This window comes from Pelobates fuscus, chromosome 6 (genome assembly GCF_036172605.1).
Source record: "Pelobates fuscus isolate aPelFus1 chromosome 6, aPelFus1.pri, whole genome shotgun sequence".
NCBI lineage: Eukaryota > Metazoa > Chordata > Amphibia > Anura > Pelobatidae > Pelobates > Pelobates fuscus.
The window spans coordinates 223,122,198-223,139,686 of record NC_086322.1 but is presented as its reverse complement, the minus strand read 5'-3'; positions in this window follow the sequence as shown (position 1 = coordinate 223,139,686).

Genomic DNA, 17,489 nt, shown 5'->3' with positions numbered 1-17,489 from the left:
AGAAGGCTGTCAATTCAGCGTCTTGAGCAGATGTGAGTGAGGAAAGTGAAGATGCTTGACGTACCTGATCTTCTGTAGCAACAGCAAATCCAGTATGGTACCTTCCCTCTTTATCCGCAAACAGAGTGGAGTCAGGATCTGGTAAAGCTACTTTGCCTTTCTATCCACAGTTCTCTTGCTGACCCCCCTCTGTAGAGATTTGTAAATTGAATGTTCATGTTTTGTTCTAATGAGTCAAGTTCCTTTCATGAGATTTCTGGGGACTTAGTGAAGAAAAAAAACATGAGGGACAGCCACCTCCCTTACTTCCATGGGAATCTGGGTCAGGGCCGCACTATTTCCTTGAGAGTGCCCAAAACAGTTCTTTCAGTGTGGTATTCCCCCCTGGGAAGTGGCGGAAGAGTGGCCAGAGCAACTTTTCTTCAAAATATAATGTTGTCAGGTAGAGGCAGAGTTGTCTATGAGTGGAGGAAATTGGTAAGAAATAAGAAGGGAGGAAGCATATAAAGGATATAGATATGGTGGTGGGGAGATGGAAGAATGAGTAGTGGATAGAGTGAGAGGGAAGAAGGTGGAGTAGGAGGAGGAGAAGGCGGAGTAGGAGGAGGAGAAGGAGGAATAGAGGAGAAGTAGGGGGAGAGAGGAGAAGGTGGAGTAGAAGGAGAAAGTGGAGTAGAGGGAGGAGTAAGAGCAGGAAGAAGGAGTAGGAGGAGGAGAAGGTGGAGTAGAGGAAGGAGTAGGAGGAGAAAGTGGAGTAGAGGGAGGAGTAGGAGGAGAAAGTGGAGTAGAGGGAGGAGTAGGAAGAGGAGGGAGGAGTAAGAGCAGGAAGAAGGAGTAGGAGGAGGAGAAGGTGGAGTAGAGGAAGGAGTAGGAGGAGAAAGTGGAGTAGAGGGAGGAGTAGGAAGAGGAGGGAGGAGTAAGAGCAGGAAGAAGGAGTAGGAGGAGGAGAAGGTGGAGTAGAGGAAGGAGTAGGAGGAGAAAGCGGAGTAGAGGGAGGAGTAGGAAGAGGAGGGAGGAGTAAGAGCAGGAAGAAGGAGTAGGAGGAGGAGAAGGTGGAGTAGAGGAAGGAGTAGGAGGAGAAAGTGGAGTAGAGGGAGGAGTAGGAAGAGGAGGGAGGAGTAAGAGCAGGAAGAAGGAGTAGGAGGAGGAGAAGGTGGAGTAGAGGAAGGAGTAGGAGGAGAAAGTGGAGTAGAGGGAGGAGTAGGAAGAGGAGGGAGGAGTAAGAGCAGGAAGAAGGAGTAGGAGGAGGAGAAGGTGGAGTAGAGGGAGGGGCAGTAGGGGAAAGTGGGGGACTGTAGATGAAGGGGAGGGATCGGTGGGAGGAATAAGCGGGGGTGGGCAGGTAAGGGAGCAGACAGGTGATGTAGCAATGGAGGATACATCAGAAATCAAGACTAGGTAGAAATGCAATGGAGGCTGCAAATAGCCCATGTACAACAACTATTAACTGGCCCTAAGCTTTCCCTAGAGAAAAATAATAAAAGGCTAACATGCTCATCTTGTCTCCACAAGCCTCGAACGTTTCACTCCCATGGGTGGCCCATGATGGCTTGCCCACCACTTCTCCACACGGGGCCTTGTGCCCGCGGAGACAGACGCTATCCCTAACTCTCGTTCTTAATTTAATAATTTATATCTAACATCTCAAAATGTAATTCCCACCTATATCACAAATATACGTTATCACAATTTTATGTCTCGTAAATGGGATAAAATTTATTCTACTCTTCACTGATAATGTATTTTTAAAACATACAAAATAGACAAATAACATTGCCTTCTGCAAAATAAATGGAAAAGATAATGGAGATTTTGTTAAGCTTATAAATGGCTATACATTAATTCACATTTCTTGTTCTCCAGTTTCTGGCTGTTAATGACAATGTACAATGTAATAGAGCAGCAGGGAATGCTAGCAGAATGCTTGGTTGCATAGGGAGAGGTATTAGCAGTAGGAAGAGGGAAGTGCAGAGTACTGGATACAGTACTGGAGACCATATCTTCAGAAGGATATGGATACCTTAGAGAGAGTTCAAAGAAGGGCTATTAAACTGGTTCATGGATTGCAGGGTAAAATTCACCAGGAAAGGTGAAAGGATCTTGACAGGTATAGCTTGGTGAAAAGATGATAAAAGCATTTTAAATACATAAAGGGAAACAACACAGTAAAAGTGGAGACTATATTTAAAAGAAGGAAAACTACCATAACAAGAGGACATAGTCTCAAAAATAGAGGGACAAAGGTTTAAAAATGATATCAGGAAGCATTACATTACTGAGAGGGTAGTGGATACATGGAATAGCCTTCCAACTGTAGTGGTAGAGGTTAACTCAGTAGAAGTGTTTAAGCATGCGTGGGATAGGCATAAGGCTAAGCACTTGCTGCTAGTAACAGATCTAGAATTAATATACTATAATGCCCAAAGTCTCAATTCCTATGCATATGCAATAATAAAATATCTGGGCTTACAACAAAAATTATGTTAGTCAGTCTTTTAATCTGGAGGCAAACATTATCCAGTAAAAACATTTTGAAACCAATCCCTAATTGTATTACCATTTGTTCAAGAAATCTTGGTTTATTAGAACTTTCTTTTAGTAAATATTCTTTAAGATAACCCCTCTTCCATCATGTTACCAATTTTTTTTTTTATTTTTTTTTTATAATCTAACGTAACAACTTTGCATATTCCCTCTATCCACATTGCATAGTATTGCAACAAATCACACTTGCCTTTACATTTTTAACTCGTCCAAATAATTCTCTATCCCTGCATCAGATTCACTTTCCTAACCTTCGTAATAAACACTGAGCTGTACTCCAACACGATCCTATCAACTTCAATTAAAATAACAAACTACACAATTAGAATATTTTCTAGCAAAAAATTCCATTGTTAAGTCTTAACAGCAGCCTCTGAATAATTTTACTGAACGCAGAACTGAAAAACCAGGAATGTCACCCCTCCCTCTCCCCCCTAGCGTCTCACAGAAGGCAAGGAGGGAGGGGTGAGGAGAGAGAGCCAGCATGAAGTTTTTTTAACCATGTCAGCGCTGGAAGGACAGTTACGTTACAATTATTGCAAGCAAAGAGACACAAAAACACAACATTTAATACTCTTCAGTGAAACTCAATACAAAACCCCCACCCTCTACCAGGGTAATGGCTAACACAAAATACAAAAACAATTATTATAATATACATACATTCTTAACCCTTTGTGATCTAGTTCTTCCTCAACCCTACCTTCCTGCTGAATAGCATTGTTACTCTGTACCAGTAAGCTTGCTTTCTTCTCTGTCAGTAATCTACCACATGAAGGCACAGCAATTTTACACACTTTAGCAATCTCTATCTTCAACTAGATCACACGCGCTAGCCAGCCCTTATTGGGCTTTTCTAACCCTGTTCCATTCCCCTCCTATACAGGCGTCCCAGATATAGGGGGAAAAGGTTTTAAACAGTGTCTACAATGGTGGACTGACACTCGAGAGGGGTGGGTCCCCCCCCAGTGCGTCTTCCCAAAACGTAGACTAGTCACTAATTGGAGGTGAGAAGTGTGTGACCAATCACTTCTCTCACAATAGAAATAGGAGAGGATAGAATAATAATATAGGAAGTATAGAAAAGGTAAAGAGTAAGGAAAAATCCTTAGGGACAGACACAGGAGTTCATGAGACTCCTAATTAAACAGACAAGACAACAATACAGTTGAAATACAGTGCATGCATCACAGTTCAAATGAAATCAACAGTAATCCCTTTCCTTTACTCGTGTGCTTACTCCAAAGTCACCTCCCTCAACCTCGTAGTGTCCCCGCTCGGAGAATGACTTTCATAAGTCTCACTACCAGCGGCCACGGAAAACAACTGACACCGGTCCGAGTTCCGTCAGCCTCCCTCTGCACAGCAGTCCACAAGAATGTGGCCACCTCTATCCTCACTCCCGTAGTGCCCCTATAAAACCCACTTATAAGTCTCACTACCACTTGATGCGGAAAACAAGCAATGCCTACTTGAATCCCCCCAGGAAACAGAGTCCCCTGCCACAAGACTAAGTCCCCTACCACAAATAAACAGAAAACTGGAATTCCACCAGCCCCAGCGCTCAGGGTTGTGGTTACCAAAAGAAAACTGGAATCCCCCCAGCCGAAGCTGAGGTTTACCAAAACTGGAATCCCCCCCAGCCTCAGCACTCGGGGCAGTGGTTACCAAACTTGGAATTCCACTAGCCCCAGTACTCGAAACTGTGGGTTACCACGTGCACAATGAGGCTAGCTGGGCTCTCAAAGTGTCACAAGAAGGATCACAGGAAATTATGAGTCTACACAAAATCCACAGTTCCAACAATCCCCTTTTTCCTTACAGCCACAGCCACGAGGCTCCTAAAAGAGGTAAACAGGCAAAGAAGACCCCCAGGAACGCATCCACAGGTCAACCCCCCTTTTTCCCTACAACCACAGCACCGTGGTTCCTAAAAGGAGTAAAACAGGTAACAGAAGACCCCCAGGAACGCATCCACAGGTCCACCCCCCTTTATCCCAAAAGGGGTAAAATACAAACAGATAAACAGACAAACCGAAGACCCAGGCAAGTCCCCTCAGGTCCACCCCCCTTTATCCCAAAAAGGGGAAAACAAGCAAGACAATTCAAACACAATTCAAACACACCCAGGCAACAGATAGACTAAAATGCAGGTAAACAAGTGAGTAACGAGACACCGGGCAAGATATTACCTGTCTTTGATGTCCTCCCGGGAAGCAGTCACAGACACGTGGACGGGTCAATCAAAGGGGCCGGAACATACCGGTGGCTCTGCAGAAGTCTCTACCGTGTACCTGGAGGTGATCAATCTCCTTTCCTACCCCCAGGATTCCCCCGTCCAACCTTGTCTTCCTTAGGACGGCTCACCGGCCAGAGGTCATAGCCCGATGCCCCACGTTGGATGCGCCAAATTGATGTAGATTAATTTAGAAATAAACAAATATGTTTAAATGTCTATCTGTTCCTGTCCAAATCTGAGATGATTAAATTGCGTATACGCAGAAGTAAGCTCACACTGACACATGGAGTTCAGGTTAAAAGCACTTCAGAAAATTTAATACAATCTGGTTGGAAAACAGTTGTGTAGATCTTTTTAAAAGCAAAATGACATCATCATTGAATATCAGATAATAACAAATAAACATCATTAATTGGATTAAACGTTATGTGACTATATCAGTGTCCACCCATCAATATTATTAATTGGCTCAGGGATTTGAGTGACCAGCTAGGTGTCCTCCCACCGGGAGGTGGTATTGTTCTGGACAAGGGTGTGGACAGAAGGCTCAGGCGCCATCTTTCCCAGCATGAGGTTTACTCGGTGGAAAGGGGGGCTTGAGCGTCATTTTACACAGTCAGTGATATCGGGCCTCATGTCCAGGTGCAAGGTCTCTTATGAATAGAACATTTCATTACTACTGTGTTCTCGTGGCCTTCAAATTATACTATGTTGCAAGTTAGGGGAAAGTCAGTAAAGTCAGCAGTTCCTGAGTTAATCATGTCTTTATAGAGAATACAGTCTTTGTCTATTGTATTAGATGTGCTGGGAAATTCTGTCATGTAATGTAGTTTTAAAATGAACAAGTTAGGTTATGAGGACAAAATGGAGGATTGAAGAAGTCAGGTTAGGAGGACAAAATGGAGGATTCACAGTATGCAGTTAAAATGGAGTTAGTACAATAATTCAATACAAGTTCAATAAAGATTTTTAATAATTCTACATCACTAATAAAACACGTTAATAAAACACGTTAATACAACATGTCACAGATTAGGTTTATAAGCAAACAAGATATAAATAGGCATATAAGAAGGTTTCTGTCTAACCTGCGTGTTGGTTAGTAAGCGTACATATGTAGTTTGTGTCAAGCTGGAGCGTGTCTTATATGTGCTATACTATCGACCATACTACTCCTGTTCTGCGCTTTTTAATAAAGGTGGTGCCTGTGAATTCCCTGCTTGCAAAAGAATTATGTGGAGTGTGGCGTGTGATCGCTGCATTGGGTATTAGGGTACAATATGGATCATTGTGATCAGTGTCGCTTGTTGCTTGCTAGGATGGCTGTACCGCTAAGCATAACGCTACTGAGGTGCTCGGTGTATGTGTAGACCGTACAAGGCGGGTGTTCTAGTGTAGCATGAGATCTCATAACAATATATAAAACTTAACACGCAACACATCCTTGCTAACATTTGCAATTAAAGCGAGTATCGTGCTATCAGGGTTAATGATCAGAGCATTATATATCATGAAATCTTTCATAGAACACATTTTAAAACAGAGATCGATTACTGCTTAATATGGTAACTATGCATAGTTATGGTATCATCTGTGGCTTGTGGTTGTCTGCTATACTGGCAATACGGGTTGGCTGCATAGGTAAAGACAATAGTACAAGTGCAAGTCCAGCTAAACTTGCCATGCATCGGGTTTTCCAAGTGCATGTACCGCTAGACAGAACATAGTGTAGAGCGTAGCTGGCTACCCCATAGATTATAGACAGGTAGGTGTTTACAAAAGTTTTATCGATTAATGCTTAATAAGGTAACCATGCATAGTTATAGTAATATATGTGCCTTGTTGCTGTTTGCTGTACTGGCAATATGAGTTAACTAAGTAAATAAAAACAATGATATAAGTCTCGCTAAACTAGCCATGTATCAGGCTTTTCAAGTTCAGGTGACGCTAAAAATATCATTGAGTAGGACGTAGCTGGCTACCCTATAGAATATAGACAGGTAGGTGTTTAGCCCTAAAGTTTACCAACACATGGTCCCCCCACGTCAACAAGCTGACAGTCAGTGTCCCCGCGGCTCCAGGCCTGCTCTTTTGGAGGGGCAGAAGCTTGAGAGCTGTTGATTAAGGTGTAAGGCAGTGGTGGCGTGCCAGGCAGGCATCGGAGGGGCAGTGTTCAACTTGCGGTTCAGCCGGTGCCCACCGCGGATAGGTCGCAGCTCCGAGTGGTCTTGGTGTTCCTCTGGTGATCCTCAGCCTCCCCTCCGCAGACATCCGACTGAAGCAGTGCAGTCTCCTCGCTTTCCAGATGATATTGCGGGCAAAGCTGTGTCTGAAGCAGTGTCCCAGGCAGGAAACCCGGTTCTCAGGTAATTGTATACAGCGCTCTCTGCTAACCCTGTCAGTGCCACTTGTGTCGGCTTGATTTGTATCTGGAACCCCGTTTTCGAGGTGGAGTGCATGTAGTAAGTAAATACAGGGCTGGCTGTTTCTGGGCAGACATTCTCATGTTTCTGGTCTACCTGTGTCAGCAAGTCGTTGAGTGTTGAGGCAGATCTCATCTCAGCACATGTATCGCTTCGTCTCCGCCATTTTACGTGCGGCCTATGAGCCTTTGGTCCACATCGCTGCAGCCTGGATTGCTGGTGTCTTCGTGCTCGCAGGTGCCATGGGGTGGAGACCGGGATCACCCCCCCGGTCCAGAGGGGGGGGAACAGGGCCAGTACCATCCAGCCTCGTGTTTCTGGTTAGGACCTGGCAGGCAGAACAAACGGGGCAGCGGCCGTCTGCCCCACTCTCCGCCCGAGTAATCCTCATCTTGTGCGACAAGGAACTCCCCTCCAAGGGACTAGAACACTTTGGCAAGCCTCTCCTCTTCGGTACCAGGTTGCCTTCTTACAATGGGCCACAGCTTCCATTCGTCTAGTGGGTGTTTAATCTGGGATTATATGCTGATATTATATTTAATTGCAGGAGCTGTTCTTTTGTGCGGCCGTTCAGCATGGCGGCCCGGCCCTGCCCCCCCAACACTGGTTTTATTCCAGACCTAATTTATAAAAGAATAATGTTAACATATTTAACCAGGAATGATACAATGTAGCCTGATAACTACATTCTGGGATGTAGCCATTACCCAAATAAATGGTAGTCATTTAATCAGTTTCAGACAAGCTGAAATACAGAATCAACCTTGCCAGATATTGAACCTGAAACCTTGAGATACTATCAATGATGCATTAATCACATATAGTTCGATTTCTGCTTAGAAATCAGTGCACATCTTTAGTTTTAGAAAACGTGTGGATTTCTTATTGAAATCAAAATAAGAATTTTGTTTAGAAACTGGTTTTCTCACATAGCACAAGTTAAGTAAAAAACACATAGTTTCTTGAGCACAAGTGTCCCTACGAATCAAATATGGACAATACTGAGGTCTCCATTAAGTAGATATCACTATGTGGGTATATTTCGCCCCTGACTTTGTGGGAGGTACATAAATGTCCTGTGTAAGACATTTCATTGGAGTGGGCGCACACTTTAAGGAAATACGAAAAACAAGAGGTCACTAATTTCCAGATAGTTGTTTAGAAATGCACACATTCCAATAAGGTCTACAGCAAACACCTAAATTCCAGCAGATAGTGTATGGTAACTCTACGCAGGTACTTACTGCTTTTGTTTTATAGGCACTTAAACAAGTGTGGTCACCTGGTGGCAAAGATACTCTAAAGGAAGAAGGGGCTTTAGCACATCCACATTGGTACCAAGACGTCTTCCACATATGTAGGAAGATGTTAGTAACCATCAGTTGCAATGTGAGAATTTTTTTATAAAAAGTAGTTGCATATTTAATTGTGTTTACAACTGGGAAAACAACCCAGGAGGTTCCTGAAATGGTCATAAAGTAAGCAGTTGCCCATTAAAGTGATGGGGTGAGAAATAACAAAAAGACAAAAAGAATACAATAATTACTGTACAGGTCTCCATGGAAGGAGTAGAAATAAGTGGTATATTTCCCACAAGTCCCAATCCTAGAACCTTGGTCATTCTATGCCCTTTAGGGGAAGAACAAAGTCCCACAACAGAGTGAGATGCTTCAGGCACAATAGTTTAGATGTAAAAGGATGTGTTTTCCCAATGGGGTGGCAAGATAGGCCTTCTAGAGTCGACAAAGGTCTGCCCGGAACCACAGACCTCCAGGGAAACTCTAAGCTTAGTCTTCTAGGACCGAGGCCCACCGATGGACTGTACTTAGCCTTCTCCAATGTGGGTCGCAATAGTCACCATCATACAGGCAATCAGCTTCAGCCAAAAGTCCTGAAAGATTCTATCTAGCTGTGTCATAGTAGGACTCTTGTAGGAGAGTTCTCATTATGGAGTTTGGAGGTGCATGCACCATCAGTAGAAATGCAATTGGTAGAGCTTATATGGCACAAACTGGGTGGGACAAGAACTATGGGAGGAAAGATAAGAACAAAGTCCAGGCACCTAAGGTCTTCATAAAACAGCATATTGATTGGCAAAACATGACGAACACAGCAACGTTTCGAAGGCTTAAGTTTATGTGGGCAGCAAAAAGAACCAACAACTTACATTTTCATAGAAATGTAGGTGTGTTTTGAAAAGTACAGTATATAAAACAGCATCCCCCTCTACTAAACCCTAGCCCTTCCCCTCTACTAAACCCAAGTCTCCCCCTCTTCTAAACCCCAGTCCCCTCCTCTGTACTAAATCTCAGTCTTCTCTCTACTAAACCCTGGCACTGGTTTAAAAAAACAAAAACAAAAAAAACAATATTAGCCAACAAGCAGACTCCACTCACATTGCCACTGCCAGTATGCGACTCCGGAGTCCAACCTCTGGTATACCCCCAATGGCGCCGTCCGCACCCTGTGCCAAAGCGGATCCTACCACTACTCCTTGAAACCCTGTGGAGGTGGAGCACGTTGACGTCACGTCGGTATGTGATGTAGCGTTGCGTGCTTCTGTGCACCTCCAGGTCATCCACTGTCCAGCCGCGGCCATCGCAACACTGACCAACACACACGCTCACTGACAGACACACACTCACTGACAGACACACACACACTAACAGACACACTCACTGACAGACACACACACTCACTCTCTGACAGACACACTAAAAGACAAAAACACATACACTGACAGACACACACTCACTCACGGACTGACACACTGACAGGCACACACACACTCACTGACAGACACACACACACTGACAGACACACACTCACTGACAGACACACACTCACTGACAGACACACACTCACTGACAGATTTTATTTATTGTTCCCTACCTTTGGAAGCTGGTGTGTGGCCTCTCCCTGGGGTCTCCCTTCCTGCTCCTCACTGCTCCATCATGCGCACAATTTAGTGATGCCGGGTCGGACATGCTTGCCCTATGGTATCTTTGTCAAGCTAACACCACAGTGGTTATATGGATTTGGGGTTAGCCAGCCCTAGGTACAGTGCACTGAGGTCCACAGGTGATGAGGATCCCTCCCTTGTTTGCAGTCATATGCAGTTGAGGCGGAATGGGTTGAGCCTGGTTCTCTCCCACCAAAAGTGGAACATGTAGCATAATCTCCACCAAAGGCCCATTCCGTTTTGTGATAATCAGTGCATAATTTTTAGTGTATCATTTTATTAACATGTCTGCACAGTACACATTTTCTACTCATGAGAAAATATATATGCTAATGCAATACCGGACAACAAATGTTGTTTTTGTGTAGTCCAATATGTAGTTAGATATAGTAACACTAGATGGCAGCACAGCATCAGAAAGTGTTGCAATACTAGCATTCCTTTTTTTCTACAGAATCCTATTTATCACTAAAGTTCAATTATGGTTTACCTCAACACCCATGTATGTACGTAGTGGGGAATCGCGATGCAGCCTAGAACAAATTCTAACCCCATTAAACCCCCCAATAACGACAGACCACTTAGTATGGATGAAACAGGCCACAGCATTTATTATCACAACTAAATTACTGCATAACACATCCATAACTTTATTTATTGAATCTCTTCTTTTCTGTAACCAAAACATTAGACATAAATAAGCATAAATTAACATATATACATATATAACTCCACCCATAGTGTTATACAGTGACCCAACCGTCCTTGCCAATAAAAACATGGAGTGGTTCCTAATCACCACTCCCTCTCACCTCCCCCCTCGTCATAAAAAATCCTTCCAATGCCTGCCATCAGCCGACCTTATCCACGCTCGATGGGCACGAGACCTCAGGCAACCTAAAGTTAAACCTTTAGAGCAGGGGAGGTTTGAGACCTTAAAAAACTTGTTCATCTCATTCCATCTACTTAAACGTAACCTCAAACTCAATTGGCAAGGACATACCCCCGGCTAGCTGTGACAAAATATAGTATAGGGTGGGCGGGAGGGAAGCTGTTTGCTGGCCCGAATCCCAAGTGGCACTGAGGTAAGACCTCCCCCACACTGTCTTACACAGAACATAATCACACCCACAGACTCTTCCCAACCAATCCCATGCATCTATCCCCACACTCCTACATGTGCCCTTGTCCGCTTAGCTGCGCTATCTCCCCAGGGCCTTGTATGTACGTAGTGGGGAATCGCGATGCAGCCTAGAACAAATTCTAACCCCATTAAACCCCCCAATAACGACAGACCACTTAGTATGGATGAAACAGGCCACAGCATTTATTATCACAACTAAATTACTGCATAACACATCCATAACTTTATTTATTGAATCTCTTCTTTTCTGTAACCAAAACATTAGACATAAATAAGCATAAATTAACATATATACATATATAACTCCACCCATAGTGTTATACAGTGACCCAACCGTCCTTGCCAATAAAAACATGGAGTGGTTCCTAATCAACACTCCCTCTCACCTCCCCCCTCGTCATAAAAAATCCTTCCAATGCCTGCCATCAGCCGACCTTATCCACGCTCGATGGGCACGAGACCTCAGGCAACCTAAAGTTAAACCTTTAGAGCAGGGGAGGTTTGAGACCTTAAAAAACTTGTTCATCTCATTCCATCTACTTAAACGTAACCTCAAACTCAATTGGCAAGGACATACCCCCGCCACAACCCCGCTGTTTTACGCCTAAATCAGCGGGGGACCCCACCACAACCAGCCATGGCCTGTTCCACCACTTCACGCAGCGCTAGAGTAACAGAGGTCAAGTCCGACCTCCAGCAAGCACACCCCTCCCTTCAAGATACCCAGGCCACCTTTGGCCAAACCCAAAAGGCGAACTGGAAGTGTTCATGTTTTAGTTATTCATTTTGTCCGTTATACGTGTAGTCATTTTTGTTATGGCCATGACAAACCCAGAAACCCATCCATTCTGATGACCGACGGCAGCGCACCAGGGCACTCACATTGCGGAGTGCACTGCCAACAGGAAAGGGCGATAGGCGCAGCCTAGCCCCTGGGAACCTCAGGGAAGAAACAGAATGCGTAACATGTCCCGATCGAAGAGCACCCAAGTCCTAAACCCCCACCGACCCACGTCATTCCACCCAGGGATGACAAAACCCCTGGACCCCATGAGGCGGGGCAGCAGACCCCGTATGAGGAGGAGCCACACCCCCTTCACGTAGCCGGAGCCAGACCACCGAACCTCCGCCATTCGAGCCCTCTGAACCATCGGCGCAGGCACGCCCAGCCTGGCGGTGTCTGTAGCCGCCCCCAACCAAAATAAATGCCCTTTGAATTCCCCACCATCCCTATCCAGGAAGTCGAGCCCCCAAGAGGAACACCCCAACTAGATGGACGGGGGGGTGAAAAAACCCATCTCCGAGAAACAAACCGGGGAGGAGGCCGAACAATCCCAGGGACGGAACAGTACTCCCAACGAAAACAGGCAAATGACGGAACCCTGCACCGCCCCCGATCGGAACGGTATAATACAGACCATCCTGGAAACCCATTACAGCTTGCCAGGACAAAATACAAACAGTATATCTACATATGATACCTCCAAATTAGTGACAATGGCATCTAGATATACCCACACTTATCTGGAGTAGTTACAACAGCCTCTCAAGGTCGTGGCCCAGTTCCCGACCTTTTACAACATATACATAGACACAGAGGGGAATGAGATACGGCTGTACATAATCTAAAACAGGAACAGAAAAAATAAATAAATAAATTACCTAGTGTAATACCGCAAAAGAAAAGATAATGCGCTGAAACAAGATTGCACTCACAATATCACAGTGAATAAATCACCAGAACATGTGCCTGCCCGGATAAGCTTGGGCAGCTGGACGTCTCCACTCTCCACTGGAACTCCAAGCGGACCAAAAATGGAATGAGACTTCAATAGAGGTAGGTAGAGACTTCCACAGCTTGGTAGGAGCCCAACCATAACCACCTACCCCAGGAGGATGCAGAAAGTCAACCCTGCAACATCCAAGAATTGCACAGATTCTATCGATGAAACAGCCAACCTCAACCAACTTACCCTTCCCAATGACAACAGCCATCGAGCTGCGAAACCTGAAGGAAGTCCATTCCAACGCTTACTCAACGGAACCAAACATGTATATTAGCAGTCAAATCCCGGAACCCAAAAAAGAAACGTACCCACGAGTACGCTCTATAATGAACAAGACAGAGCATCGGCCATCATATCGGCAACCACCGGACAAACCCTGACCAGCCTCCCCTAGCCTCAAACAGCACCGAGCCAGAGTACCAGAGTACCTCCGGGGTATAGGGTACTGTAACATGTGAAAGACAGCCAGCATCACCCCACGATGGTCCCCAGGGAAAACCCACCCCCTTGCTCGTGAACTGGGTACCACATGCCTACCATGCCACCAGAAAGGGGGACCTCCAAGAACACCAGCGTCCGCCAGAGCCAGCGTATTGGCAAGAGGCAGCACACTCCCGAGAGCCCAAATGGCCCAAAACCTGCTGCGGCGGCGAAACAGGTGGAAGCCAGCAGAAAAGGACACAGGGGGCCAGATTGCACAAGCCAGCATTAGAGGAGGCCCAGCAGGAACCCCATACAGTCCCAAGGGCAACCCCAACAGGCAAAGCCCAGCGTACCCCGGAGAGCCCACGGGTAGCGCAGCCGAAACCCACAACACCCCTCCAAGCCCCCGACGCCTCCTGCCTGATGCCCCAAACCGCAGCCAGGGGTACCGGCGTTTCCCTCACAGGAATTGATCCCACTATCCAGGAGACAAGAGCACACATCCCGACCCACGAATAAGGCCTTGGCCATGGAACTCAGAAACTCCAAAACACTATCCCAAGAAAACCACTGCAACAGCAGAGTGCGTACATGCGACACTGACGGCCCCACATAAGCGACATCGGGAGCAACTTACGTGGAGGCACATAGCCACCCAATTCTGACTATCAGAACACAGCCCAGAAACAACAACTCGACGGGCGTACCGGCAGCAGCCGGAAGACCAATTCCACCGCCGCTTTCGTCAGCAAGGCCCCAGGCCCCGCAGCCCCACCCACGCATACCGCTGCGCCGAGCCACCAACTCAAACCCAGCCCCCGGAAGGAAACGGGCACCTATAACGATTGGGAAGTAAGCTAATCGAGCGGTCTTGGGAAACTGGACCCACACCACTTGAAGGAGCTCTCCCATGGACTGGGGGTCCAGCACCGAGAGCACCCACGTCCCCATCCCAACAGATCGCAGAGAGGACGAAAAAACGCACCGTGCGGAGGCACCAGGTGAAACCTAAGCAAAACCAGAGACCGGAGCCCATCCGGCCCCAGGCCAAGAAGGGTTGCACCGCCAACTAAAGTGCAAAACGTACCTCCACCAACCCAGCTCCTCCCACGGACGATACACGTCCGGAAAGTGTCCTGACCACAGAACCACGCAGCGCATGCCCAGGGAGCCCTCTCCCCGACCATGCAAACCAGAACACAGGGTGCATTTGAACATGTGCCATGGGGTGTAACCGACCAGAGCATGCTCCCCACGACCCTCCTGGAGCCCCTAATGTCCCTCTTAGTCAAGGGACCCCCGTGGCAGGAGGGAACGTCCCTGCAATAAAAGCCCCTCCCCACCATCTGCTCCCTAGCATTGCGCGCAAGCCAAGCGGGCCATATAAGCCCAGCAACACCCAGAGTCACACGAACTCGGGACGCTGCAGGAAAGCGCACTGAAACATACGATGCATACTGAAATTCAAGGGGGAGGGGGAAGCGGCGGCCATGCACCTAAGTACTTGTATTCTATTTCAGTTGTTTACTTCCGCTTCGTTCTTTTTTTTTTTTTTGTTTGTTTTTTTTTTTTATAATTGTTGTTTTGCTGTTCTTGTATATATGTTTTGTTTTTATTTCTCTTCAGTGTTCTTTTTCTTTTTTTTTTTTTTTTTTTGTGAACGATCAATCTTCATGTATAAGTCATAGCACTTTTGTCGTATGCACTTTACTTTTCTCTTTTTTTTTTTTTTTTTTTGATAATTTATTCCAGTTGGCAATTTACAGTGCATTCTTTTTTTTTTTTTGAGTGTGCAAGAGGACCAGACTGAATAAAGGAAGGAACAACGTATGCACGCGAAGCGCGAAAAGGAGGGGGGAAGCGTACTCACCGGTCGCAGCCTGGCGATCCAAGCCCGGCACTGCGCTCACAGAAGGCTGAGGCGAAGAATCAGCAGTCCCAGCATCCACAGAAGACATCGGCTGTGATCCAAGCGCCACCTGCTGGACGGTCCCTGAACAGCAGCAGTATCCTGAGAAGAAGCAGCAGAGAAGATGAGAGCCCACGCCCCAGAGGAGATGGCCGAGGTAAGTGACCTACACAGGGGTGGTGGGGTGGTGGTGGTGGGGGGGGGGGCAGGCTAGGAAGAGGGGGGGCAGGATAGGAAGAGGGGGGGGGCAGGATAGGAAGAGGGGGGGGGACAAAGGGAAGGCAGACAGGGAGGGACAGGGGGGGGATAGAGCAGGAAGGGGGAAACAGGAGGGGAAAGGGAGGAAAGCAGAGCAGGGGGGGGGGACCACCAGAGAGAGAGGGGAAGAGGACACCGGGCAAGAGGAGGGGGGACCAGCCAAGGCAAGCTGGGCCCCCCCAAACAGAACGGACAGAGCCAACAGGGGAAAGGGGGAGGGGGGGGGGGACACAGGTGAGACAGCCCTGGGAGCCTTCCTCACTGGCAGAGGAGGCTCCCGACGGGCAAGGGGATCCCCCCTGGACTCCCAACGGCGGTACCCATGTACCCCGCGCGGCCCGCAAGGGCCTACTCACCACCACACCTCCCCGCCGGCCGCGGGGGGACCTGGACCGTCGCCGGGCGGCCGTCTGCCGCACAGATGGCTGTATCCGCCGCCCACCGCCCCCGGACCGCAATCCAGCACAGGCGGCCGGGGCGGATGGTGTGGAGGGAGACCAGCGTGTAGGCCGCGCGGCAGCCGCACCAGGAGGCCGCGCGGCGGTAGCAGGCCGCATCCCCGGCCTTATAGTAATAGGCCGCGCGGCCTGCTGCTTCCGCCGTACTAGGCAGTACTTCCGCGGTACTAGGCCGCATCCCCGGCCTGGGAGTACCAGGCCGTGCGGGAATGGAGGCGGCTGGCCGCGCGGCAGTAGCAGGCCTCGTGCAGAAGGCCGTGCCACGCGCGCGGCCGCAGAAGGCCGCAAATCACAGGCACTGGAGGTAGGCCGCGTGTCTGGAGCCCCCAGACACGCGGTCCTGGCGTTGCCACGGGCCCGGGCTCCCAGTCCTCAACCGGGCCCGAGGAGTGGGATCAGGGAAGAGCCTGGCAGGCGGTTGGGAATGCCTGCCAGTGCTGGTGCGGCCCCCAGGGGCAGGGACCGCACGGGAGGCAGCAGGGGAGACCGCAGGGGGTGCTCCAGGGGGAGGTAGGCCGCGGGGGGGGCCCACACCGGTAGCCATACCTTCAGTAATGCCTGCCAATTGCTCCCATAGGTGCCGGCCACCATCCACGCTGCAGCAGCCCTGAGGGAAGCTAGAAGCCTCAACCATCAGGCTGTGTAAACCTGCAGGCCCAGGCAAACAGGAGCTGGAGGACAGGAAGCTGTTTGCTGGCCCGAATCCCAAGTGGCACTGAGGTAAGACCTCCCCCACACTGTCTTACACAGAACATAATCACACCCACAGACTCTTCCCAACCAATCCCATGCATCTATCCCCACACTCCTACATGTGCCCTTGTCCGCTTAGCTGCGCTATCTCCCCAGGGCCTTATGTTTGTGAGCTATATTGATACCGGAGAAACTGACGGAAGCCAAGCACAGAGAGATGGACACAGGTTTCTTCAGGAAGGAAGAGATTCTTTATTGGATCACCGATCGGGACTCAGAGGGACTAGCGTCACCAAAATACAGCAAAGTCTGAGTACTGAATACATAGAGTACATTCCTTATATAGCACTGTAGCTCCTCCCACAATTAACTACACCCACACATACCCTTAACCTATTTAATAAATAGAGTCTAAACTCATCCATCCGGTCTAACCACGTGGCTCATCTGATACAAAGGAGAGGGACGCGTAATTCCAGTTCTTACATTCCTGCACCTGGTCAGTACAGTGATAACAGTATCTTAGCTACGTGTAATTAACTAACTGATACTACAAACACATATACATACATATGCCTTGTGGCAATCTTAGCCTGCTAAACTTGTATTTTACTGGAATTACATCACATTCCCCCCTTTGATGCCTCTG